This window comes from Leptonychotes weddellii, chromosome 7 (genome assembly GCF_054177405.1).
Source record: "Leptonychotes weddellii isolate Sample4059 chromosome 7, ASM5417740v2, whole genome shotgun sequence".
Lineage (NCBI taxonomy): Eukaryota > Metazoa > Chordata > Mammalia > Carnivora > Phocidae > Leptonychotes > Leptonychotes weddellii.
Window position 1 is genome coordinate 71760375 of NC_138375.1, and position 27617 is coordinate 71787991.

Sequence of the window (27617 nt, forward strand, 5' to 3'; positions counted from 1 at the left end):
CCGAAGGCAGACGCTTAACGACTGAGCCACCCAGGCGCCCTCCAGAGCTTCAGTTTTGGGCCACACTGCTTCAGGGCTGCAGTTGCCCACACTGGCTGCTGCCCTGGGAGAACCACTGATGTTCAGGAAGGAGAAGGTGTCCTGGATGGGAACATGGTGCTGTGACTGATCAAGCTCATCTTCCTCATCTTCTTCATCTACATCATTATCCTTCTCATCCCAAGGAGCAGATCCAGTAGATCCTGGGTTAATGATTGATCCCTGAGGCTGCGGGATGTCACACACTTGATATATCTTCACTGGGTTCATGGGTACTTCCTTGGTGCCATCGTACATCAGGTTGAATTTCCTGCTCTTGTTGAGAGCACCGCAGAGCTGGGCCTTCCATTTAGCTGGGTCAGGGTCATCTACCCCTTCCTGGTACTTCCCTGTCTCCACAGCCCAGACCTTGAAAATGGTATTTTCCTCCTCTTGTTGGGGGCTATGCCAGGTAGCATGTTTCCAGGGAATCTGAAAGCGTTTGGAGTCCCTGTGTATCCAGATGAGCCCGGCGTACAGGCCACTATCCACCTGGGCCACCAGCCAGGTCTTCAGCCGAACTCTGCGGGGGTGGAGGGCCATGAGAGAGATGAGCAGGCAGCGTATCCATGGGGATCCAAAGAGCTGGGCCTCAAGTCAGCTCTCCTTGCTCTGGGCCAGCCAAAGACTCTTTTCTCAATCCAGCGACCAGAAGCGGGCGTCCCTCCGAACCACGTCCCCAGTTAAGATCACCCGTTGATCTTAAGTTGAGAGATACAAACTACTGAAAATCAAGGCTTAATATGAAGTGAGGACAATTAAAACATTGACATTGTACAACGTATAAATGAAAACTCAATTTAAATAAGTTGAAAACCCAGACAGACAAAGACTCACATATGGATGGTATGTGACAGAGCCAGCACGGCAAAGCAGTGGGGAAGGAACAGTTCTTTCAAGGAATGGTGCTGGGTATATTCAATATCTGTCACAGTGGGGTGGGGGCAGGAACTTGACAAGCTCGCCTCCTCTCAGCCTACACAGCACACAAAGCAATTCCAGGTGAATTGTAATTATACATGTAGAAGGCTAAGAAAGACGGCATTTGCTGGATAACATATAGGAGTATCTTTTTGACCTTAGGATGATGAAAGATTTCTTAAACACAGTTGCAAAAATCACTACCCATAAAGGGTAAGATTGATAAATTAAAATATATTGAAACTAGAATCATCTATCAAAACATCCTTTTAATAGACTGAACGGGTAGGCCATTGTCTAGGTTTTAAAAAATCAAGATCTGCGAATGTTTTTTTTCCATAAACACCTCTTCTGTTTATATTTCTAGATAGGATCATCCCTTACATTTATTTGCAAATGTTAATTATGTTAATTTTTAAATGGTTTCTATTTTTTCATGGATTTTCATTTTTCTGTTTGCAGAGTTTCTTCCTTTCACTGTGTTTGGGTTTTGCAAATGTTATGATTATTGCTTGTTCATTTCACACTGGCATTTAAACTTCCTGATTTCCCATTTGTGAATGAAGTTTCTCATTAGAGCAACTTCCCTCCCGTTATTGTGAAAGAGGGTTAGTTTGTGCCCCTGGGGTGGGAAGTGAAGGCCTGTGTCTTTTCAGTTTGTGAGTTCATTCTGCTCTTGGTAAATACCTCTGCAACCCCATTTCCTGCATTCAATGCTTTAGTCCAGAAGTGTATGTTACTCTTACTTCTCAACTATTATTCAGCATAAGCCAAAATGGAAGAAGGTGCTGACCTACCATGTTGCTACATTTGTCTTCCCCAGTTCTCCTCGTGATCACCACCGAGCCCTATCGATTCTTTGGATCCACTTATTCTTCATTTGGAGCACCCTTGAAATTTCATAGAATTCTTCTCCTTTCCGTGTTTCAGCCTATGCTTTTTCCAATCTTCATGGCTGGTCTCAGGGCATGTTACCTGTGCAGTCCCACAGGGCCTGGCACTCAGAAGGGCCCTGCGCTTGGTTTAATGCTACCATCTTGAAATTCTTAATGATTTTTAAACAATAGTGCTGGATTTTCATTTTGCACTGGGACTCCCCAAACATGTAGCTGGGCCTGTCTAATACGGCTTTCACTGCAACCTTGATTTCTTAATTGCTTTTAGGATTCCTCAAAGATTTTCTTCTGCTATAGTAATTTTTTCCTGTATCCATTGCAATTATATTTTTTATTTTGTAAGCTTCATGGAGGTATAAAATTCACTTATTTTAAGTGTACAGTACAATTATTACTCATTTACAGTTATGCCAGCAACCATCACAACAATCAAGTTCCAAAACATTTTCAGCACTCCGAACAGATTCCATGTGCCCATTTCTAGTTACCTCCTGTTTTCATCACCATCTCTGCACTTTTTATATTTTCAAGGAATTTTTAAAAAAATATAAATTCTTAGGGGGGCTGTGTGTGTGTGTGTGTGTGTGTGTGTGTGCGCTTGTGCACGCATGTGTCTGGATGCCAAATTTCTCCTTCAAGGAAGTTGAAGAAGAATCTTGAAGGAAATGATCGTCTCCAAAAAAGCAGTGTGTGAAACTATTAATTTGATCAGCCAGTCACTTTTCTTCTCTTTTTCTCTCTAATAGGTAGTTAGTGAGAGGCCATTTTGTGTGAACTCAAGTCTGGTGATGAGATAGTGAATAGGATCTGTTTAGAATTAGGAACTTCTACCTAAAGAAAACCTGTTTGTTTGTTTTCTTTTGGATTAAAAAAAATATTTGAAAATAATATAACATACTACTTAGAGTCATAAACGGGTCATTGGTAAACTCAGTAAAACAATAATTACAGATATAGTATACGAAGTATACTTTTACTCATTCTTCTTTTGATTTTAATTTGTATAAAATATTTACTTTTTCTGATTATAAAACTCCTGAGTGGTTATATTTATAGATGTGCACAATATGGAATGATATATGGAGAAAAACAAAATTTCCAGTTATTCTAATACTGTATCACATTTTCTCATATTTCTTTGCATATGTGTTTATCTAATGAGTTTTCTTGTTCGTTTCAGTGTGGGATCATAACTCATATACAATTTTCTCCTTGTTGTTTCCTATGTATGTGATCATTTATGCATCTTCATAAATACTCTTCAAAAACATAATTTATGTTTTTGTGTGAGTAGCAGCTAACCTTGGACAAAAAAAGAGTCTAGGAGCAGGGTGTTAAATACTGTTCTGAATGTGAGAGTCATTAGCACCTATTTGTGATTCAGATCTTTCTAGATGGCTCTGTAGCAAGGAGACTGATTCAAGGTGATAAAAATTCTTTTGTAAGCCACCGCCTTAACAGAACTCTGCTAATGAAGCCGTCTAGAGAAGGTAGAAGACCCTTTTAACTAATTTACTTAGGCAACCTCCATTTCTTAAATATGATTGCTTTCTATGCATTTCTTTCTCTCTCTCTCTCTCTCTCTTTTGATATAATTCCATTTATTTGAAATGTCCATAATAGGCAAATCCATAGAGACAGAAAGTAGGTTAGTGGCTTCCAAGGGCAGGGGGATGGAGAGTGACTGCTAATAGGTAAAGGGTTTCTTTTGGGGGATGATGTAAATGTTCTAGAATTAGATGGTTACACATTGTAAATAAACTTAAAAATCACGGAGTTGTACATTTTTAAAAGGTGAGTTTAGTAGAATTTGAACTATATATATTTTTTAACATATTTACATTGTAGTATTTATTTGTATGTTTCTGCTCCCAAGAAATTTTTATTCCATAAAGGTGAGACCTACACTCAATGCAATTCCAAACACATATTAGGTGTTCAATAAAAGTTTACCAGTAAAAGAATGAGGGAGAGATGAAAACAAAGTACTGTTTTTGGTCTTACTCACTATTTTGGCCACTGAATAACCCTGCTAATCTCCCTGAATGCAGAAAGCAGAAAGATATATAATTTAATTAGATAAGTCCTATAAAGACATATAACATCACTTGGCAAGGTAATAATAAGCACTCTATAATCAGGCTGGCACATAATAAGCACTCTATAAATCAGGATATTATTATTAATAAAAATAATCTGTCTCCATATAGTCAGAAGCCTGAGCTCCCAGCCCTGGAGGCCAGGAACAAGTCATAGTTACAAATGGGTAGCAAATGTGGCCCCCACACCCAGGGATGGGCACAGGCACAGGCCTTCTCTAGTCTGGTTTGTCCAATCGGAAGCTTGCTTGGAGTAGCCCTCAGGCCACCCTTCTTTTCATCTGCAGATATATTATTGAACATTGTAGCTCAGTCCTGTCAGTCTAAATTACATTAGGAGGATTAGGAGATGCTCTGCCAGGAGAAAACAGGATTTGGCAATTTGATTTCAGGAAGACTTGAAAGGTCAGAAATGGAAGGCCAAGGTGGAGTAAAAAGGGCTTTGAGCTTCTGCAGTGAGAACCACCAACTGGAGCAAGAATGGCAGTTACGGAAATGTAGGAGCAATGTCTTCTGTGAGAATCATCAACAGGATAGAATTTTGTCTGAGGAGGTGGGAGATACACTGAAGTGTCTAAAAGGAACATTTTTGTTAATTTTGTTGTTGTCATAGGATTTCTAATTAAAATAGTACTTTTGGCTCATCAAAACAATTTTCCTTATTTAGTAATACTAAAAAGTTATTTTAATTTCCCCTTAGTGTTTTTCATTATGTTTTTGTTAAATTTTATCCAAAGCCACTTTTAAAAACAGTGCTATAATTTTTATGCTTTAAATAAAATCTGTTTCCTTCTTATGAGCGATTGGCAATTATATAAGTTAACGAAATGCTTATACGTATGGGAGGTTTTCTAGAATACATTTTTACACATAGTCGCTTGTTTGTTTTACAACTAGTTTCATGTCATGTTTTGTTGGTTGTTTGCAGATGAAAGGTTTAAAAAAACAAAACAAAACAAATATAGTTCTTAATAAATAGATAAGAGCCTGAAGTAAAACCCTGTATTCTTAGAGTTCGTGGTTATTATTACATGTTTGGTGTCTGACCCTGGATGGGTTACCCAACATTCCGAGCTGTAATTTCCTATAAAATCTGTAAAGTGAGGACACCTGGGTGGCTCAGTTGGTTAAGCGACTGCCTTCGGCTCAGGTCATGATCCCGGAGTTCCGGGATCGAGTCCCGCATCGGGCTCCCTGCTCAGCAGGGAGTCTGCTTCTCCCTCTGACCCTCCCCCCTCTCATGCTCTCTCTCTCTCTCTCTCATTCTCTCTCAAATAAATAAAATCTTTAAAAAAATCTGTAAAGTGAAAATAATAGTATTCTGTTCACAGAGTTCCTGTGAGGATTAAATGAGAAAATGAACATAAACGTTAAGCATAGGACTGGGGGCGTAGTAAATGCTCAATAAATAGTTGAAAAAAGTTGAGTGTGCGAATGTGAGAAACAGTCCAGCAGGCTTTGTTTTCCTGGCAGATTATGTTCATATGACTGTGCAGGAAGATTGTAAACATCTGTGCCTTGGTTGCCATTCTCCTGATTTATTTAACCATGTGGATTTCGTCAACTATTTTCAATTAATCAGACACAGGCAATGCCATGGACGCCACACAGATGGTTTCTTCAATCCATCAGCGATGCCTGGGTGTGGCAATGCTGAGACCGGGCACATTAAAAGTTAGAGGCAAGGGAATTTGAGCTTTCAAATCTTGAGACTCCTGGAATGTTTTTCAGCTCCTGTAGGCTTCACCTCTGATACTGGAAAAGTTGATCTTTCTGAATATATATATTTTAACAGAGTCAGCATCATCATGGCTGCCTGACTCATTAGGGAATGTTCTGAGTCTGTGATAGGAAGGAAGCAAGTGAGAAAGGTTGAGAGAGTTAAAAAACACAATTTAATGTCTGCTTCACTGCTCATTTTTATTACTATAATATTAAGAAAATGTAGAGGTGGGGCGCCTGGGTGGCTCAGTGGGTTAAGCCTCTGCCTTCAGCTCAGGCCTGCTTCTCCCTCTGCCTCTGCCCCCACTCCTCTTGTGTGCTCTCTCTCTCTCTCTCTGGTGGATAATAAATAAAATCTTTAAAAAAAGAGAGAAAATGTAGAGATAAGAGCAGAATTTTTTTGACAGAGTCTACCTACAGAAGTGTTATAGTCCCATTGTGGACAAATCAGAAAACACAGAGACTAGGAAAAAAATTTCTTATAATCCTTCCACTCAAAGATAACTACCCTTGACATTTTGATTACATCCTTCATTATGATTATTTATGTACAATATACCTGTGTATTTGCAAAAAATGGAATCAAACTGGAAAGTATTTTGTCACTTGCTTTTCCCACTTCGTGAGATAGTCCTAAAATTCTTTCACATCGTTTGAATGTTCTTCTTCATGATTCTTTTAAATAGATGTAAATAATCCACCACAGAAATGAAATGTTACTTCCTTAATCTCCTAAGTTTTGAGAGTTAGTTTTCAATCTTACTGCTATTGTTAAACAATGACTATTAAACCATTTTTAGCCAAAAGAGAAAATTTTGGAAAGCATTGAGTGAGTAGCATAGAAAGCTTTCTATTCTAGCAAGGTTATCCCATAAAATTATTGTATTTGAAATCACTTACTAGCATTAGAGAAGAACACAGGGGAATAAAAACAGGTTTCTAAGACAAAATGCATAAAAAACAGGAGCTACAAGCTCCACGGAATAGAGAGAGTAGATAATACGGATGCATGCTGAGTTTCTCTGTACAGGCAATTCTCACTTTGCACAGGAGTGCAGGGCTGTGAAAACAACCATGCAGACTGAAACCATGCAAAGTAATACAGTGAGAAAATGTAAGATTGTTCCATGACCTTTAAACATTTCTATCAAATATTGAAAGTTCTCTATTGGTTATAAAAGTATGGTACAGTGAAACAAAAAAGAATAGCAAAACTAATGCTTATTTACATTGTAATGTAAAATAGTACAAACATTGAGAATTCAATGTTTTATTTCTTTGTAAAAAAAACTTATCAAAAGTTGAACAGCGATTGCCATATTCTTGTAAATAAATCACGATGTATTCAATGCATCTCTTCTATGCCTTGGCAAATTCTGATCAGCTTCTGACATTTAACCTTTGGCTCTTTCAACGTCATGGAGTATCTCTGAGAGTGCCTTTGACGTGAAGTCTTCTGCCAACATCAGGCATTTCCTCTGGGACACCTGCCTCCTCTTTGTCACAACCATTTCTCTCATTTACGTCCATAAGTTGGCCTTCCCTAGACTCCTCTAACTGCACGTCTAGGGTGTCTCCCACGGTGGTAGTATCAAGATTACCACCTTCAGCCATTTCTCCGATAACTCCATGAATGTTAGACTCCAATTTCATTTCTTTGCTGTACTTTCATCTTTGTTGGCCAATTCCCTCTCTCAATTATCCATCTTTCTAAAATTTCATGGGGATTTATCACTGAGAGACAAAGAGGCAAAACTACCGGTTTTGCTGCCTGTACCTGATTAACACAGGCAGTGACCAATCACTGACGAACTTTGAAAGAAATGACATGATTGGCCACTGATCAGGATAAGCCTCCGCTATTCATGTCGTGATTTATGGACGAAAAAATTCGCAGCCAAAGTTGTACTTTATACAATTATTCACAGTTAATGTACTGTGGAAATAGAAATGTGGACCAGGTTGTCAGGGATCAGTGCAATTTAACTAAACCGTGGTAACTGAATGGTGCATATTGGGACTGGGCAAAGCGAGGACTGCCTGTGTATACTTATAAATAATGATCGAGGGGGATGGCTTTCCAAACTGGTTTTGATAGGCTGTGAATGGCAGTACTCCATTCTCCCTGTCTCAAGCTATCTGGGGGGCAACGTTGGTTTTATGGAGACTGAAGGATATGTTGCACTTAGGTTTTGAACTATAGCATCCCACGTAAAGGGGAGAATCATGCTGATGAGGTGACTTGCTGCAATGAGCAGAATGTAGAAACTGTAATTCTTCCTTCTCTCATGTAACAGCACAGCAGAGCTCAGTGAGATTTCAGTCCAACATGGGGAGCTGATTGTTTCCTATGATTCTTATTCCCCGACAGTGCCCCCACACACCTCATGGATAGTGACAAAAAAAGCCTTGAGTTATAGGGCCAAGTCTCTGTGATAGTTCCAATAGGATACATCTTTGAAGTCAAGGTCAGGTCAATGGTGTTAAACATGAGGGTGGTGGGAGTGGAGGGACAAGGAACCAAGAAAGTTGAGGAATTTACAGCCAAGTCTGTAAACAAAGAAGATTGATGGTAGCTGAAGACAAACAGAGGACTCACTGGAAAGAAGATGAAATGTTCTTAGGAAGTTAGGGTTGGGGACCCTGCAGAGATTCCCCACAGGGTCTTGATATGTCGTCCCAATTATCTTTTCACTACAGTGTCTGTCATGTAAAAAGACCTTACAGATGTTTGTTAAATGAAGTAGGAATTATTGTTGGGATTCCACCACAAAGACAAGCATTTTTTTAATGTCAATTTTGGAGAAATAATATTTTAATAAAACCTAGAATAAATTTGACTAACTGCACAGGGCACACAAATAATAGAATGGACTAAAGATGGAAGTTAAGCACAAGGGTATTCAATGGGAAATTCATTTTTTCTCTCTGTTTGATGGTTTCTGCTCCTTTGCACTGTCCCCCAGGCAGTCAGAGTGATCTTTTAGAAATGTAATTCATATTACATAGTCTCTTGCTTAAAACTTTCCAATGGCATCCCTTGCACAAAGAATAAAATCTGAAGTGTTTATCATGGCTCACAAAGCCTCTGTAATCTGATCCTTAACAAATTCTCTGATCCTACTTCTTATCTCTCTCCTCCCTTTCCCCTATGCTCTATTCTTTTGTTACATTAGCCTTTTTTTCTATTCCACAAACAGGGAAGTTCATTGTGATCTTAGGATCTTTGCTCTTGCAGTTACCTCTGTTTGGCAAGTTCTATCTGTAGATTTTCACACGGAAAATTTTTTTTTTTTTAAAGATTTTATTTATTTATTTGACACACAGAGAGAGACAGCGAGAGAGGGAACACAAGCAGGGGGAGTGGGAGAGGGAGAAGCAGGCTTCCCGCCGAGCAGGGAGCCCGATGCGGGGCTCGATCCCAGGACCCTGGGATCATGACCTGAGCCGAAGGCAGATGCTTAACAACTGAGCCACCCAGGCGCCCCTGAAAATGTTTTTTTTTTTAAAGATTTTATTTATTTATTAGAGAGAGAGATCGAGAGCTCACAAGCAGGGGGCGAGGCAGTAAACAGAAAACTTTTAACATGGTTTTTGAAGTAAAGGATATGTGATCACAACACTCCCTATAGGAACAATGATGGAAGGTGAATCATCTGCATCAGTCAGGATAAATTGGTTGTGCGTCAGTAGCAAATAGTCCTCCAGATCTAAGTGGCTTAAAACAACAAAGGTGTATTTTTTGCTCATGCTACATGGCCATTGTGGTTGGCAACAAGTTTCTACTCTTTGCTGAGATGCTAACATTTTATGATACCACCAACTCAATGTAAGGTTTCCAGGTCTGCCATATCAGAAGAAGATGAGATAGTAGAGCATTGTCAGTTAAGTGGTTTATCCCAGAAGTGACACAAATCATTGCTCAGATTTTATTGACTCTAAGTCTGGATCTGCCATTTCCTATCTGAATTCTCATCTTTTTATCAGGCATTGTTGACAGGGACTAAATTTTCTTATTGGGATTTTCAAGATAATTTGAAGTACTTTTAACAATTTAGATTCCTGGGTCCCACCTTTCAAGATCTGATTTAGTTGGTGTGGGATGGGGAGTGGTCATCACTTAGTTACTTCCAGTAACTAAGCTGCAGGTGATGTGGAGACCACACTTGGAGAAACACACGTCTAGAGGCTAGAACAATGGTTGGTCTATTGGAAGTGCTCAATAAATATTTTTTTGACTATACACTTAGGGTTCCTTTATAGATAAAGACTTAAAGGAATGAATCAGTGATTTAAATGAAAAGAATCTGTGAATACCAAGTTACATTAGGAGAAAGAGAAAAGTCCAGAATTCTATTCATCCACCCTTAAATAACTTCCGACTTCAGGAGGAGGTAATACTGGGACTTTCTTTCACAATGGGCATGTCATTAGGTTGATCCACACAGCATCCCAGCTATGTCATATATCTTGTTCAGGAAAAAGGCACAAGTCTAATGACATTAAAAAAAAAAAAAAAAAGAGTGGATGAATTCTTTGACTCATTCCATTTGAAATGAACTATGGAAAAAGCAAATCCAATCTCTTATGTAATTAGAAGTTACTTTAATTACATGAAGTACAGCCTACATTTCTTTGACAATGATAGATAATAACCTCCTTTTTATGTTGTATTAAAAATCTAATGGCCAATAACTTTATGACCTTAACTAACTGAGACTGAACTCTCTTGTAACTTATTTCTGTGTTATTTTCACATTCTGATCACAGAATAAGAGTACTAGGAGTAAAGATCATAATGATGTCATAAACAGAGAACCATAAATGTATACTTTTTAAGTGAAGCTAAATGTTCCATTATGATAGATTACCCATCCCCTTGAAAAGCTCAACTATTTAAAAACCAGATCTGCTGCATTTTCAATACTCAGACTTTTCTCTGAAATGAAGTTTCAGGCTGGAGGTCTTCATGGGTGTGTATTCATGTGCATTATGTTTTGGTACATAAAATCTGAAAGCTTCTAAAGTATTAAAACTTTCATGTAAATCATGGAAGAAAAAAGAGACAACAAAAAGCTGGTACTTAAAATATCCATTAATTGTTTTAAAAATTAATTTGCAGGAGGATTCTATTTTTACAATTGCTGTAACTTTTTAGTTATTAATATAACTTTAATAATGTCACTACTTCCTCCTTTTCTGGACAAGGTATTCACAATGTTAGGTTATTCTTAAAGGCTGTGGATGAATATGGGCACTCACACCTTGGAGTGTGGGCTAAATGTAAGATAAGAAGAGAATATTTGTTCAGTTACTGCAAATGACAGTGTGTTAGATATATAGGTTCTGACTAGTGAATCTAAGTTTCTTGGCTGGGAAACGAATGGATCGTATTAGGTAATTTACTTTTGCCTGAATGTTTATCAAGTTTTGCTGATACTTTTTTTTTTTTTTAAGATTTTATTTATTTATTTGACAGAGAAAGAGAGAGAGAGCACAAGCAGGGGGAGTGGCAGGCAGATGGAGAGGGAGAAGCAGGCTCCCCACTGAGCAGGCTCCCCACTGATGCCAGGACCTTGGGATCATGACCTGAGCCGAAGACAGATGCTTAACCGACTGAGCCACCCAGGCGCCCCTGTTAGTACTTCTCTAAGAGATGGTAACAAACTAAAAGAGCTCAAAAAAATGCAAGAAAATCACATGTACTCAGAAACTTGCTTCTTTCTGTTACTGCATGAAAGTTGTGCTTTTCCTGGATCACATCTGAGAAGGCAGCATGCACAGAACGGGCACAGTCTTCTCTCCTACAAATGTCTCTGTAGTGTCACAATTTAATGGCTTCGTGTATTTAAAATATGCCATGAACAATGATAGTCATGAACATACATGGCAAGGAGATTGTGATGTGTTGGTTCACAGGCCTCATATCTTCATAAAGCACAGCACAGGATTAAAACTGGGAGCTAAAAATTATGTCTATATTGCTTAGGACATTAGTGAGACACACACACATATGTATTTCTAAAATTCAGGTATAGAGTCGAGCTAATCACATCCCATATTTCATAGCTCATTATAATTACTATTTCGGGGAAACCCCTCCATTTCCTTATCTTGTCCCCATTTTCCATGCCTACTTCCTTCTTTCCTCTAAAAAATAACCTAACATGTTTGTTATGCATCTTTGTATGTGCTCTGGTCAAATGTGTGTGGTTTTGTGACCTTGTCTTTTTAATTTTCATAAGTGGGCCTAGGTTATAAATCTCAATCAGTTTTTCTCTGTTTCACTCAGGTTCTATTTATGTTGCTGGCTGTTTTTCTACTCCTCCAGGCTGCCCACTGTTGTATCATTTATTAGGATCTCTGTAGTACCCATACTCGCTTTTCAAAAGCACAATTTGGGTCATCTTCCCTGGTGTTCACTAGTCTTCCCTGATGCTCACTATTTATTGATGTGTTCATTCTCTACCTCCATCTTTCTAATAATCAAATATGGTTTGTAAATGAAGATCTTAACATACCAGAAGGAGGGCAAACAGCAGGCTTTACTAACATTTTCCAGTGAAGTTCTAAAATGGCACAGGAACATCACATCTCTCTGACCAAAGATAGGGCTTCCCTTATTCAATGAAGACATAATATACATGAAATACCCTCTATCACTCTTCCAGTCTCCCCATGCTTTAATCTAAATATAGCCGATTGATGTTATAAAGCTATCCTTTAGAGCGCTCATTTTCATTGAAACATACAAGCTGCCTGTGCAGATGTGGGATCAGAGATGCATGAAGAAATACATAAATTTAAAATAACATAAAGCCAGAAGGTGCTGGAATCAGACCTGCTTATAACATTGGCTTGCTCAGTCACCATGCATGGTCATTAAGTGACTCTACCTTTTTTCTCTTTGTAGATCTTAGCCAATAACTCAGAATATCTTGAGTTTCTTAAGGAAAAGTGGATTATTACTATTAAGTAGAACCACTTCCTGTAGTCTTTTTAAGCTCTTTGGGTCCTAATGAAGAATGTGGGCCAGCCTGATGAGGACCTGCTCCTGAGAGCAGCCCCGCTGTACCTCCAACCCCTGGAACTGTGCCAGGAGGCTGTGTGCCTAATCTGCTCAGAAATCGTTCCTTTCTGTCTGTCACTGAAGCCTGAACACACTCCAGGAATTAGGTACTAATTAATGTCAACACATTATAAATGAAGAAAGAAGGGAAATTGCTTGGACTCATTTCTGAGGAAATTTTCAGCAATTCGCTTCAGTTAAAGTTAATGTGTACCTCAGGGCAGCACTGAACCAAATCATAAAATGCTGCTCATGTGGATGAGTGACCTGGAGGTGACCTGAGCAAGCCTCTCGACCAGTATTTGTTTCCATATTGTGTCTGTTTTGCTAGGACGCTGCTTATGGCATTTGATGATCTGATTGGTAGCATCAGACGGGCAAGGAATCCAAAGTAAGGCTTCACAAGCAGTCAATTCTAGGTTAGCCACACAAAATTCTAGGAAATAACTTTTACAATGGCACTTCCCTGATTTTAGTCTGTGGCTGCTTTATGGGCTTCAATGAACAGTTTTTCGAAGACTAGAACAAGTAGATCATTACATGGATCTTAGGAAGTCTTCCTCTTTTAATCAGAAGCCGATTCTCATATCCTGTTTTTATGTCTATAAAATTAGGAACCGGATGCTAACATCCAAATCATCGTTTTGGGTAATCAGGATAATAAATGTGTACTAGTATCTCATATACTGAGTCCAATATTGATCCAATATATGAGAAACCAATCGGGGGTGAGTCTACAGTCAGGAGTGGGAGACTCATTTTGCAGAAAAAGCAGGTGGTACTGCAAGAAATCACAAGAGGGTTCAGTTCTGTGTTCATCGTTCTTTAGGCTTCCTTATTACATTCTACCCCTTTGAGGAAGCCCTTGGTGTACACCTTACTGAACTTGGCCTGAGTAAGAATGTCTGGGCTTAGACAGGTAAGCACCTTGCTGGCTTTGCTTAGGCCTTGAGTTCACTAGAGAAGACTCGACACCAGACAATTTCTCCATCTCCAATGCCCAGCACAACACGTGGCACATAGTTTGGGACAATAATAACCAAATAAGGAAGACTACAGAGTAATGTAGACATACCTATAATGTCAAACCACATTTTGACCACTGGGAAACTCATTTTAGTGCATGGACTTTAGGGTTAAAAAGATAGATTTCACTTCTGAAAACTTGTATGGCCATGGGTAAGCAGCCTTGAAATCTCAATTCCTTCTTCTGTGTATTAGGGTTAAATCTGTAAATAATGGATTTGTGGCAAAAAGAGAAGAGGTCTAGAGTGAAGATTTGTTTGACCACATCAACACCAATGATTTTGCTAAAGTAAAAAAAATAAGATATAGAAAATTTGGTTCTTGATTTAAAACTGCTTTGATCATATGCTAATATGTGTTTTCCTAAATCTTAATATGATAACAAGAATGAAGTGATTTAAGAAAAAACATTTTTCTTTGTTTTCCCAAGCACTTAGCACAGATTACACTAAGCCTGAGTCTGTGTTCTTTCTACAAACCACAGCGTGTAGGGGATGGATATGGAAGAACACAAAAAAGTCAAGACAAATAAAGCTTATTAAGAAAAATCTGTTTGAAACTTCCTGGTTCTATCCATGCATTAATATTCCTGCAAATAATGTATATAATTTTCATTGCATTTTGGTAAAATGCTGGAAGAGAAACAGGAGGAAAGGAGCAAAGATGTGTGGGACTTGTCCTAGGAGAGTAGCAGGCAGACCAGGACTAGATAGAAAAGTCACCCAGGGGGATTAATTCATTTCTAACAGTGCTAGTGTTGGATGAAGAGGCTTTTCTTTTCTTTTCTTTTTTTTTTTTTTTTACAAAGATGAGAGCATAAGATGCACTTTGACACATTTAAAAGCTGAAAAAAACAGTAGATGTTTTGTCTCTTTGAAAATTTAACAGAGCGATAGCACACACTTACCAAATGTCTTGCAGAGCACCCTTCCAAATGAAAGATATATACTAAGTACACCAGGATGGCTATTTATGTGGGGGAGAGAAAATGGGGCCAAACGGGAATAAATAATACATTGAGGGGCCTCGCCCAGACCACTGGTGATTAAATCGACTCTGCACCTGGGGTCCAACAGAAACCAATCACCACCACCAAAATAACGAAACTGAAACACGGTGTGAGTATGTAGGGTTCTCAGGGGAGCCCCTTTCATTTCCTATACTGGGGAATGATGCTTCAGGCTATGGAGTGCCTAGGATTCCCAGGTGCAGGTATGAGTGTGTGTGTGTGTGTGTGTGTGTGCGTGCGTGCTTTCCTGAGACTGAATTTTCATGAAGAGAGATGGAGCCCGAGAAAACTGCTGGCTTTTGAATATTTTGGCTTTCGTGAGTCAGGATATTCCCTGCCCAAACATAGCCTTTCCTTTCAATAGGAGCTCTCCTTAACTTTCCTGTAGTTTTATATGTAGAATGTGTGCATGCGTGTGTGTGTGTATGTGTGCATGCGTGTGTGTGTATATGTGTGCGTGCGTGTGTACAGACCTTTGGAGTTTATAAAGGACAATGGCACACCAATTCAATACTCACTCACTGTAAGGGTTAAAATGGTGTTGCAGCAAAAGTACCCAACAACAATGTGCAGCCCATTAAAAGGCAATTAGATAAACAGTTGCTACAAGCTTGAAAAATCTGCCTCCTTTACCATGGTGAATGGGTTGGAATCAATCCACAGTTAATAAAAAGGAAAGGATGTGGAAACGTGGCTGAAATGTAAGACAAAGGGAAATAAAATACTATTTTTCAAAAAGAAATGTATAGGGATGCCGATGGAGGCACTCAACTAGAAATATGGATCATTCACTTAAAAATCAGAAGATTTAGTTTCTATAAATCTGTGTGTCTCAGTTACCCTCTGCCAAAGGGATAATAAGATCATGGTCATAAAATATCTCAAATATTGCACTGTATTTTCTATATTCTATATTTTTGACCATTTAGCTACCTATCAGTTAACTGCATGTTGGATAAGTTTCAGATAACCCCACAAATATGCATCAAGGCATGCATGTGTTGGTGACCTTACACACTCAGTCCTTTTGCATCAAGGAAAGTTTCCCTTCTACTGTTCGCTTACTGAGAAATTCAAAAGTTTAAGAAAAGAAACATTATCCTCAAATGATTATGCCAAAGGCTGTGATCCATCCAAACTCACATGCAAAACAAGGCTGGGCCTGATCTGTTCATTTTTGAGCACTGGGCAACAGCTGCTTGTCATCTACCTTCACTGGAGTGTTTTCTCATTGATTGCATTCCTTCTTTTGACTCTTTCATCATAAAAGAGACAGAAAAAGAAAGAAAGGGAGAGAGAGAAGGAGGGAAGGAGGGCGGGGGAGAGGAAGTAGGGGAGGGAAGCAGGGAGGGAGGAGGCCATCATTAAGATCAGAGCCACCTCACACCACTTTATGGACTACTGTACATCCTGCAGGGCAGAGAAGGCACACCCCATGACCAAAGCCAAAACGCACCTGTCTGCTTCCTGTGTGTGTACAACCAATGCCAACTGAGCATTGGTAGTCTTGTCAAACTGTATACTTGAGGCGCAATTCTACTAGTTTCGGTAACTTAAAGAAGAGAGAATCTCCGTCATCTGCTGCCTTCAGTGTAGGAAATGAGAAGTGACACAGCAGCAGTGAAACCTTCACAAATTCAAGGGGACTTCTGTGAGTGTGTAGAAGTCAGGAAATTAAGGCAGAGAGCAAAATCACGTCAGCGTGGCTGAAACAGGGACATTCTTAAACCGTAACTTCCAGTTTGCCCTCATTCAGTAGAAGACTAAGAGCCTAGGTCTAGATGTTGTTTTCATCATTTTTGTTTATAATGTAGGACTAGACATACCTGTTCAATTTATTGAAAAAATTTCTTAGTAAAATACAAGCATAGAAGGTTTCATAAACAGTTATACTTAGAGAAATACTGAGCTAGATACATAAATTGGTATAGGATAGGTTATCTGAAAGACAATATGACAATAGCTTTCACCTTTAAAATTGTCTTGCTCCAAAGCAATCACTTGGACATTAGCCTTACCAACATTTTTCTGGATCTATCTCCTCAGGCAAGAGAAACAAAAGCAAAAATAAACTATCGGGACTACATCAAACCAAGAAGCTTTTGCACAGTGAAGGAAGCCATCAACAAAAGATAAAGGTAACCTATTGAATGGGAGAAGATATTAGCCAATGATATATTTGATAAGAGGTTAATATCCAAAATATATAAAGAGCTCCTACAACTCAACACCAGAAAAATCCCAAGTAATTTGATTAAAAATGAGCAGAAGACCTGGATAGACATTTTTCCAAAAAAGACATATGGATGGCCAAGAGACACATGAAAATATGCTCAACATCACTCATCTTTAGGGAAATGCAAATCAAAGCCACAGTGAGATACCACCTCAAATCAGTCAGATGGCTAGTATTCAAAACACAAGAAATAACAAGTGTTGATGAGGAGTGAGGAAAAGGAATTGTTGTGCACCATTGGTGGGAATGGAAACTGGGACAGCCACTGTGGAAAATAGCATGGAGTTTCCTCAAAAAATTAAAAATAGAATTATCATATGATCTAGCAATTTCACTTCTGGGTATTTACCCAAAGAAAAGGAAAACACTAAATGAAAAGGTATATGCACCCCCCCGCCATGTTTATTGCAGCATTATTCATAGTAGCCAGGGTAGGGAAGCAATCTAAGTGTCCACTGATAGATAAACGGATAGGGAAGATATGGTATATATACACACACACACATATATATATAATACACACACACACACGTTTTGTACACACACACACACACACACACAAATAGAATATTACTCAGCCATAAAAAAGAAAGAAATCTTGCCATTTGTGACAACATGGATGGACCTAGAGGGTTTTATGCAAAGTGAAATAAGTTAGAGAAAAACAAATACTGTATGATTTCATTTATATGTGAAATCTAAAAAATGAAAACAAAAAACAAAAACAGATTCCTATTTACAGAGAACAAACAGGTGGTTGCCAGAGGGGAGGGAAATTGGGGGGATGCACAAGAGAGGTGAAGGGGATTAAGAGGTACAAACTTCTAGTTATAAAATAAATAAGTCACAGGGATAAAAAGTACAGCATAGGGAATATAGTCAATAATATTGTAAAAACTTTTGTGTTGTGACAGATGGTGACTACACTCATTGTGGTGAGCACTGTGTGATGTATAGAATTGTTGAATCCCTATGTTGTACACCTGAAACTAATACAACATTATATGTCAACTCTACTTCAATATAAAAATAGCTTGCCACAAAACCAAAAATCTGTTTCTAAAAAATTATTCTAAAAAAAATGAAAGTTGGTACAATGTAGATGTATTTATAATAGCACATTTTTTTAAAAAGTCCAAAAATAGGGGAGTAGTTAAACAAATATTTTTACATCCATACAATGAAATACGTAGCTTTAAACAACCATGTTGTAAAAAAATATTTATTCTGGGGGAAAAATGGTCATAAAATATTAACAATTGAAAGATGTGGCCTATAAGCTGTTTGAATAGTATGTCTATTGTGGAAAACAGAAATGTAGAAGCATCCGGAAGGGTAGGAAGGTCATTCAGCAAAATGTAAAACATTATTTTTCTTTCCATATTTTAAAAAATATTTTCTAAGTTTTTCTCTGAGCGCTTTCTTATGTGATTAGATACCATACCATAATTGTTACTAAAAAAGACTCATTAATATTCAGAGGTTTTCTCTGAGTCCAGTGATTTGTTTAAACTCAGAGGTTGTGTTAAATGTGCTATCCCATGGGTACTGGGATAGGTGCATCCCATGGAAAGACCCTTGAGGCTATCGCAAGCTTGCACTACCTGCGGATGGTCAGTGTAAAATGACAAACTAGAACGTGCTACGGTCCTAGGGAGGAACGGTTCTCCCCAGGTTTTCCATCTTGTCTTGTCGGTCACCCATAACCAGATGCTCATACCATAATATAAACGTTAACAAACTATTAGTTCATGAAATGAAAGGCACTATTATATTGCTGATAGTGAGGAGGGGGGGTCCAAGTTTAATTGCTTTGGCAATCCTACCCCTGTATTTCCTGATTCTGATGCAAGTGAAACCTCAACTTTCTCCTATTACAATGGTTTATATAATATATTTATAAATACGCATAGAGGTATATGATAAAACAGGGCTTTATAGTTGGAGTAAGTAAGCAGCTGGATACCACTTTGTTTGATTTGTACAGAAGAGTGGAAGTTCAAACATAAAAGTAAATGACTACCTCTTTGTTTAGCTATCATAGACTGTTTCTTTATCACAGTCACATGCAATCTATTGGAAAACAGAGAGGCAATAACAAACACAGCACCAAGCTCCATTCTAACAAGTGCTGCTCCAGGGTATAATTCCTACATTGGTATCTCTGGATTCAAGGTAAAGGGAACAGCTTCCTATGGTCCACTTTCTGTTTTATTGCATAGCGATTGCTTAATGCACATTCAAATTAAATACTCATAGGAACACTCACACACAAAAACTTTCTATCAAACGCCATCCTGGCTATGGTGATGAATAATCTCTGACAAATCTCTACTCCCCACACCTTACTAAGCAGCCCTCAAAACCAGGATTTACAAATGGCATGCCTCTTCTGCATTTTACCTCAGATTTGGCAAGAATAAATGACCAAAGTTATGAAACAAATTTAAGTCTTTTGTACAATGAAGTGAATTACAAAACAATTTCTATCCTATTGATACTGGAGAGGAACCTTCTTATGTGAGGCAAACAAGAACCCCAATGAAACACTGGGAAATGTTGAAATTTCAGACTTTTTCCATCACATTTCTGATTTCACACAATAAAAAGCATGACTGCTCAAGCTACATCACCTCACATTGATTGCTAGATGTCCGAGGATGGCTGTTAAGTGTTATCAGATTACAAAACACTTGTAATGTTTGCTTGACTGACAATTTGATGGATGGCATACATATGTCATGGTTGTGAAAACAGGTGCAGGGTAGCTGGAAAAAATTTTAGTCTGAAGGGAAGACAAAAGTGGTCTTCAAATGAACAGCTTGAAGCTAAAGGATGTTATTTCATCTAATGATAAAAGCAAATAAAACTTCCTATTTCTAAAAGTTATATGTATTCCAACAAAAAATAAACTTACCTTTCAGCTACCAAGGCAAACTTAATCAACTAATTGAGTTAGAATAATTTTTCCTCAAAGATTGCTATTTAAGTCTGAGGACACTTTTATTATTATTAGAGTAATCTGTGTTATAGTTTGATTCCTCTGTACTGGGGGTGGTAAACTGGGTTGTGCAGTTTTTTGAAATGTTACCCAAGCATAAACTATAGGAAAGAGTTAAGAAGAATTGGAAGACATTTTTACCTTGTTTTATTTTTCAGATTTTGATTTTTTTGTATGTTAGACTCTTTAATTTTAGACTATTTAATGAACAAAATGAATAATGGTCATACCCTGGAAGAAACAAGAAACAGGAGATTCTGGGACTTTTCATGATTATCTTTAACAGGTACTAGAAGCCCAAGTTAGGGTAGGTGGCAGTGTAAGTTCTAGGCTTCAGATGGTACGGAACATGTTAGTAGTGATTTCCACCACTAAGAGTTCGGCTTATTCTTCTATTTTTAACCCGAGTGAAAATTCTCATTCCTCATTTCACATCTACTCTTTTATTAGGTCTGACTGATTCTGGAAACAAGGGACTTTAATAAAAAAAAAAAAAGGGTGCTTTTGTTTTTGTTTTTTAGCTAGAACTATTTATAAGAAACCACAATCTGGTGTAGAAATATAAAACCCGGGGCGCCTGGGTGGCTCAGTCGGTTAAGTGACTGCCTTCGGCTCAGGTCATGATCCTGGAGTCCCGGGATTGAGTCCCGCGTCGGGCTCCCTGCTCAGCGGGGGGTCTGCTTCTCCCTCTGACCCTCCTCCCTCTCACGCTCTCTGTCTCTCATTCTCTCTCTTGCAAATAAATAAATAAAATCTTTAAAAAAAAAAAAGAAATATAAAACCCTATCTTTGGTTAGTTTGGAAATACTGGAACAATGTCTCTTCACCACTTAAACAACCCTGGAGGCCATCAAATGACTCTTTTCTAAATTAATCACCAGTCGATAAAAATAAAATGCTATTTTGTTTTTTCCCCTGCTATCTTCTATTGAACATTTTTCAGATTCTTTCCCCCCTAAAGTTATTTAGTTTTGACTCAAATAGAGTGATCAGCTTGGTACAGCCACTCCCAAAGAATGATTCATTCATTTAGCAGCCTCTGTCTTCTTGCAGGCAACCTATGACAAACAAGTGTGTGGCCTCTTTTCTATGCTCTTCCTAAATCTCCCAGTTTGGCGTGAGAACACAAGGAGGAAGATGCGCCTGGAGTGCATCTTCTCCCACTCAGAGGTGCACAGCCGGGAAGGAAGGCAGAAAATTTGTGCTCACAGACCACACAAAGTACTCCCCACCAGGCTGCAGCTATGACAAGCCAGCAATCCTTCCCTCGGCGCCTAAGGCACATCTTTCATAGTCTAAGAATAGATGTGCTTACATTGATCAAGAGTGGGGGAGGCTGACAGAGCTAGCCTCATATGGCTAGGGCTCAGATGCATCAAGATGTCAAGAGATCTGGTTTTAATTGAAATGCAAGCATTCACCATGTGGTTTTCTATACACAGGGCAATTTTGCCTTATATGGTCAGTAGCATATGTTTTGGCAATAAAAAAAATAAAAACAGTGAACATGAGTTGTAACAATAACTTATCAGGGACTATAGGAAAGAATTATATCCAGTGACTATTATATAAAAACATGATATTTATATTTTTGTTATGCAGATTTAACATGCTAACTAAAAAAAAAATCATTCCACAGTTGATTGTTGTTTTATTCACTTGTAAAGAGGTGATTTTCCTACAGACAGATTTTCTTGTGATTGGTATGTTAACAACTGATAAAACACTTTGGTGTTTCCGATTACTCATTTGACATTAGGATCACTTCTTTGAGAAAGTCCGAATAGTAAAACAAAACTGCTACAATATTTTCATGATCATGATACCATAAAGTAAACACAGAACTGACTCACGATTCAACTGATGTAGAAAGATCAAAGAGCCATATCATAATTTAACCCTAAGTGAAGGTTTGTCTGGAGATAAAAATTAGGAGAGCAGGTCAATCCTAAAATAAAATTTATTTAGATTATTTCTCCCTTTCAAGGTTTATAATATAAAGCCTTCATTCTCCGATTAGTCCAGATGCCATCGTAGAATAAAAGCCAAATTCCATTAGGAAACAATACTTGTTTTTTACTTCTTCTTCTTTTTTTTAAGATTTTATTTATTTATTTGATAGAGAGAGAGACAGCGAGAAAGGGAACACAAGCAGGGGGAGTGGGAGAGGGAGAAGCAGGCTTCCCGCCAAGCAGGGAGCCTGATGCAGGACTCGATCCCAGGACTCTGGGATCATGACTTGAGCCGAAGGCAGACGCTTAACAACTGAGCCACCCAGGCACCCCCTTTTTTTTACTTCTAAGAGGTCATCTCTACCTTCTCTTGTCAAAATGTGAGGTCTCCATACTTGCAAACTAGCTGTGGCATATGGAACTGAATGGAAACTTGGTAGTTCTGTTGTTGTCTTTATGTGGCCTCTTAGTAAGAACATTTTTTTAGGAAAGCATATGAGAAGATAAATTGCAAATACATTTTTTGTAGAGTGAAAAACTTCTGGCTTCATTATGGGTAAAGAAATAGTTAGACCCTTGAATCAAGCAGATTATGCCTACGCCCCAATAAGAGACAAAATTCCTAGTTCAGGCAGTACCTTTCATACCTTGTACTGCTTAAATCCCACCGGGCCTGTGGCCACCCACTTTGCCTAGACATAAAACAGGCCACAGAAGGACAGAGGGTGATAATAGATGTACCAAGTAATTATCTTATCTGCATATTGTTGACTAATTTTTGATTAGTTAAAAGCTGTGTACAAGGATCATTGAGATTCAAGTCTGGACAAACTTGATATTCAGCTTCTGGGAGGTTGTGAGAACATGTTCTAGATTGTTCTCACACCAGATGTCAGGTGCTTTCCTGAGAAAATTTATTGTTGGCCCAGCAGAATTCAAAGCACCTTTGGGAAGGCCTATCTCACCTGGGTGACACTTGTCAGACTGCCAACCAGGGCAGAAGAGACGGGGATAAATCTACAGTTACTGACCCAAAATTATAAAATTGAAGTCTTCCTTAAACTTGGCCACTGTGTGACTTAGTTATAGTCCCCTTTGCCTCCTTGGTCCAAGGAAGAAGGGAAGACCCTAAGTGTCAGAAGTTGCCACAGAAGAGAGCAAAGAGGCTCACCAGATAGAGGCCAGTAAAACCCAGCTGCAAGCAAACCACCTTTCCTCATGGTTAGTGCAGAGCTTTGGGACAGCCACCCCTCACCCCAGTTATCCTCTGATGCCACAGAAACCTCAATACCATCTAGTTCCTCTTAGTCACCTCACTTTTAGGTCCTGGATTTTGTTTCTGGAATCTGGTCCTGTTCAATCACTGGATTCTCATCTTGAAAATTCACTCTTGAAGTCATTGATCCCCTGGTATCAATTCCCTTCTGACCATGTCATCTTAGAATCCTGTCACTTGATCCTCTTTTGCCTGCTTTCTTTCCAAAGCTCCATTTCTCACTGACTACCACCTAATCTGGCACTAAAAAAAACCCCCCAAAAAACAAAAAAACAGGAGTCCGAGCCTCCATGGGGATCTCCCATGCAAGCCAAGTCCTGGCTTGAGCCTATGGCTGGGTGTTCACAGGAGGTCTCAAACCCTGCATGGATTACTTTGATCCAACAAAAAGAATCTATGAGAACAAGTTGGACATCCAACAGCAGGCCACATGGGGACGCGGGAGTTCAGGTGATCCTGAAGTTACAGGAGTCTCAGGGTATGGGGGTGTGACAGTGAGGGAGTATGCAGGCGGGAGTGTATGTGTTGACTATGAGTGTGTTTGAGTGTGAGAGCAAAGACGTTAGTGAATGACTATGAGCATGTGAAAGTGAGAAAGCGTGTGTGAGTGTGTGTGTGTGTGTTCAAGTGGGAAATTAACATGTGTCTGAGACACGTGTTATGCCACAGGATCTCTTCGTGCAAACTGACGCAGACTCTAGTTCAGCTTCTGTTACCCTCCACTGGGTGATCCAGAGAAGCCACTTTCTGTCTTGTGGATCACAGTTTTATACTTGAAAAATGAGCATATGAAAAGTACTGTAAATTCCTTGTGCCACAAAAAGTGCCCCAACACTGCCATCCTGATTCTCTTGAATGAGCCCTACTACACATTAGAAGGTGACTATCCAGCTGGAAAAAAGGAGGCTCTGGCTGAGAAGCGCAAAGGCAGGCTCAAGCCACCTTGTCACACACTTTTTGGGTTCTGGTTAAAATAGTAGAGGAATAGAGACTGAAAGATTACCGGCCCTTCTCACCCTGGGTGAGAAGAGGTCATCTACAGGGTGATGGTAAGAGGAACACAAGCACGCTGGTGTTCTTGACTCTTCTCCTGGCCTGGAACATCTCCCTCTTAAATCCTTCTGAGACCTGGACATGGAAATAAACCCATATACCTTGCCTACTGCTTTTAAAAAGTGCCTTGACTCTTTAATAGAAAGAATTGGGTGGGCAGGAGACATTGCATGTCATCTTAATTTGAGAGTAAATGTTACATGTCCCTGAGTGGCCTCCATTAATTATAACCAAGAAAACACACTGGGAGCACCTCACGTCTCTCGCTGACTCTTATCGATGGCTTTCCCAGACTTCTACATAGAAGGCAGGCCCAAAAGGCAACAAACATTAGGCAATCCTCTCTTTTCAGGCTGCTAAAAATAAATCAGTTTAACTGCAGTGCTATCTAAAGCCTCAAACCAAAGCCAGAGACAAATGTAAATGTCACCCCTTTTAATAAACAGTCATTAATAAGTTCATACTTCTCCATTCTAACTCAGGCTGGGTAAGAGCATGATCAATTTATAAGCAACATAGATGAAGGAAAGAAGCAGATTTGTAAAGCAAATATACTGGAAAGTCATAACCTGATATCCCCATCAATTGAAACTCAGGCCATTAAAACAAGAAAGGACCCTAGAGATGAACCGGAATAAGTAAGATGAAGATCTAGGGGACTGAGGCCCAGAGAGGCAAAGTGGCGGCCACAGGATCACCAGAAGTTTAAGGCTGAGTGTCATTTTCTGTCTCCCAGGTTGATGCTTTTGTCACTACTGTCTGCTATTTGCTATATCCTTCTGCTTTAGAAAAGTCAAATATTTTCCCAAGGTTGAATTTTTGAAGTAAAAATTACTGTGGCACTTTCAGTGTTTCTTTTTAAAGTTCCCTCCTTGGATTTGACATCTATTTTCATGGCGGGATTTTCCACCTGCCCTCTCTTCCTGCCCACAGACTCGCACATGGACACAGCCCCCTAGCTCCTGCCCTCCTCTTCCTCAGGCTCCATCTTCCTGAACATCCTGCTTTGCTCTCTACCTTAGGGTCCGATTGCTCCCTTTTCTCTCTCTGGTCACATGGGAGCATCTCTAGCTACTGAAATCTCCACAGCACATCTCAGCGTTCTGACTTTGAGTCAACCACTTTGTGGTTTTCAAAGTGTGGTCAAGCCAGCAGCATCCCATCACCTAGGAGCTTGATAGAAATGCAAATTCTCGGGCTTCAGACCAGACCTACTCTCCCAGAAACTCTGGTGGTGAGGCCCAACAATCTGTGTTTTAATGAGCCCTCCACATGACTCTGACTTCTACCCAAGTCTGAGAACCACTAACCTACCTTACTTTCTGGTGGCAAGAGTTCAAAAGTAAGAGCTCTGCATAGCACTGCTGGTGTTCAGATTTTGCTTTCTGGCTGTGTACTCTGGAGAAATTACTTCTATCCTCTGTGCCTCATACCCCTCATCTATGAAATGGAGATAATATAGATTTTGCCTCAGAGATTTTTTTGTTGGCGATGAAAAGGTACAAGGCATGTACGTAATGTACTTAGCACAGAGCAAAACCTAGGAAATGCTTAAAAATATTAGAATCTATTCTTTCATAAGATAGTTCTACTCACAACACGTGAAATGTGAGCCACTTTTCTTTCCAAATCATATTCTTATGAAACTTGTAAACAAATATTAATCAATAGTGAGACCACGTTACTTAAGAATGTAAATTACATCCTGAATCGGGTCTTGATATTATCAATTTCTATGAAATTACTTTCATGTTTGAATTTAGAATAGTTATATGAATATTCATTTTCTGTATTTCAACAGTTGATAAAAATGATGACATAATATCACTCAAAAGAATCCGTTTGGAGAAAGTTATTGCACTGCCACATAGGAGTAAACTCAGAAAAAGCTTTGCAAGTTTGTTCTTGTAGCAGCTGATATCCGTAAAGGAAAACATGCATACGTTTGTTGCTAATAATAAACCACCCTGGTCTTTCAGTCCAGGACAACTGTAAACTTGTCTGTGCAGAATGTCCCTCAGGCATAAAAGCAAGCTCAACAGATGGAACAGGACCCCACAAGCAACTCTTCCAATCTGAATCATGCATTTTTCTTGTGTGTAAATATCATTTCACATTAATTGATATTACTAAACAGCACTTATAATTGTAGCAATTCTCGGCAATTATCATACAGAAATGAATTCATAGTATTTTACATATAAAATGGCCCTTCTGTATATATTTCCAAAAATATAGTAGAAGTTGGGAAATCTCTTTACCCGGTGTGCTAAAGTGTAATTCATTTCCCTCCCATGCAAATCTCAAACCCTTTTAAATATCATACACTTGTAATAAAATAATTAAAATACTAGAAACATCCTTGCTCTCACTCCAATGAGTAGTGCCATCAATTAGCAGAGAGCTTTATATGTGATATCTACATTTTTAAATTAGCTATTACTTTCCAATATAACCATTTGGTACATGGATATTGTAATTTTAAAACTCACGTTACTTGGAACGTATGTATGGTGTATGGTCCCGGTGAAATGGCTCAAGCCAATAGTGGAAACAGAAAGCTGGCCCAGAAGGGTCCTTTTTTAAGGCAGGCCAAAAACTCTGTGTGCATAGTGTTTCCTGGCGAGTCACTGGCAAAGTCCTCGCTGTGAACATCCCGGACATAAGGTTATGCCATTGTGGTTGGGGAAATATGGTGGTTGTTAATTTAATTCCTAGCTGACCCAATTTCTATTCCTATAAAATATGCTTTGGGGTAGTCATTGGGAGACTACTTTGGTTTAAATGGAATTTCCTTGCCTTTCATGACATTTCAATTTTCACTAAGAGACAGAAGAATTCTATGAAACAAGTTGCTTAAACAGGTAGAAAATATGTAGGGAAAGTTTTATAGTATATTAGCCAAGGTCCATATGCAGCAGTTAAGTACAAGGAATTGTAGGACGAGAAAAGGAACGTAATGGAGTCGAGCCATAGAAAATCCAGTGTAAAAATCAGACGTGTGAATGGGAGGTGCTCCACTTGGAGGACACGCTTACAAGTACAGTTCTTTTGAGTTCTTTCTCAGGTGTCACCATTCTGGCCCTGAAACTACATTGTTTTAATGCTTTCTGGAAATCAGAAATCCTCCTCCGGGGCCAGAGGAACTTACTAAGATGTCCACAGTTCTCTTTGGCCCAGTGTTCTTCCCTGGGATTAATTATTACGAATTTTCCTAATAATCATCTTGGAATAAGGAATCTGTACTGGCATTCCCATTGTGAAATCAATCCTTTAAAA

The 27617-nt window shown here is 38.9% G+C and overlaps 1 long non-coding RNA gene and 1 pseudogene across 1 annotated transcript in view; both read right to left on the bottom strand.

The window, feature by feature from the left end:
* Nucleotides 1-766, bottom strand: part of LOC145722476 (interferon regulatory factor 6-like) — a 2373-nt pseudogene extending 1607 nt beyond the window's left edge.
* LOC145722477 (uncharacterized) overlaps nucleotides 1-27617 on the bottom strand; it is a 138414-nt gene that overhangs the window by 5939 nt on the left and 104858 nt on the right. The gene's annotated exons all lie outside the window — the stretch shown is intronic.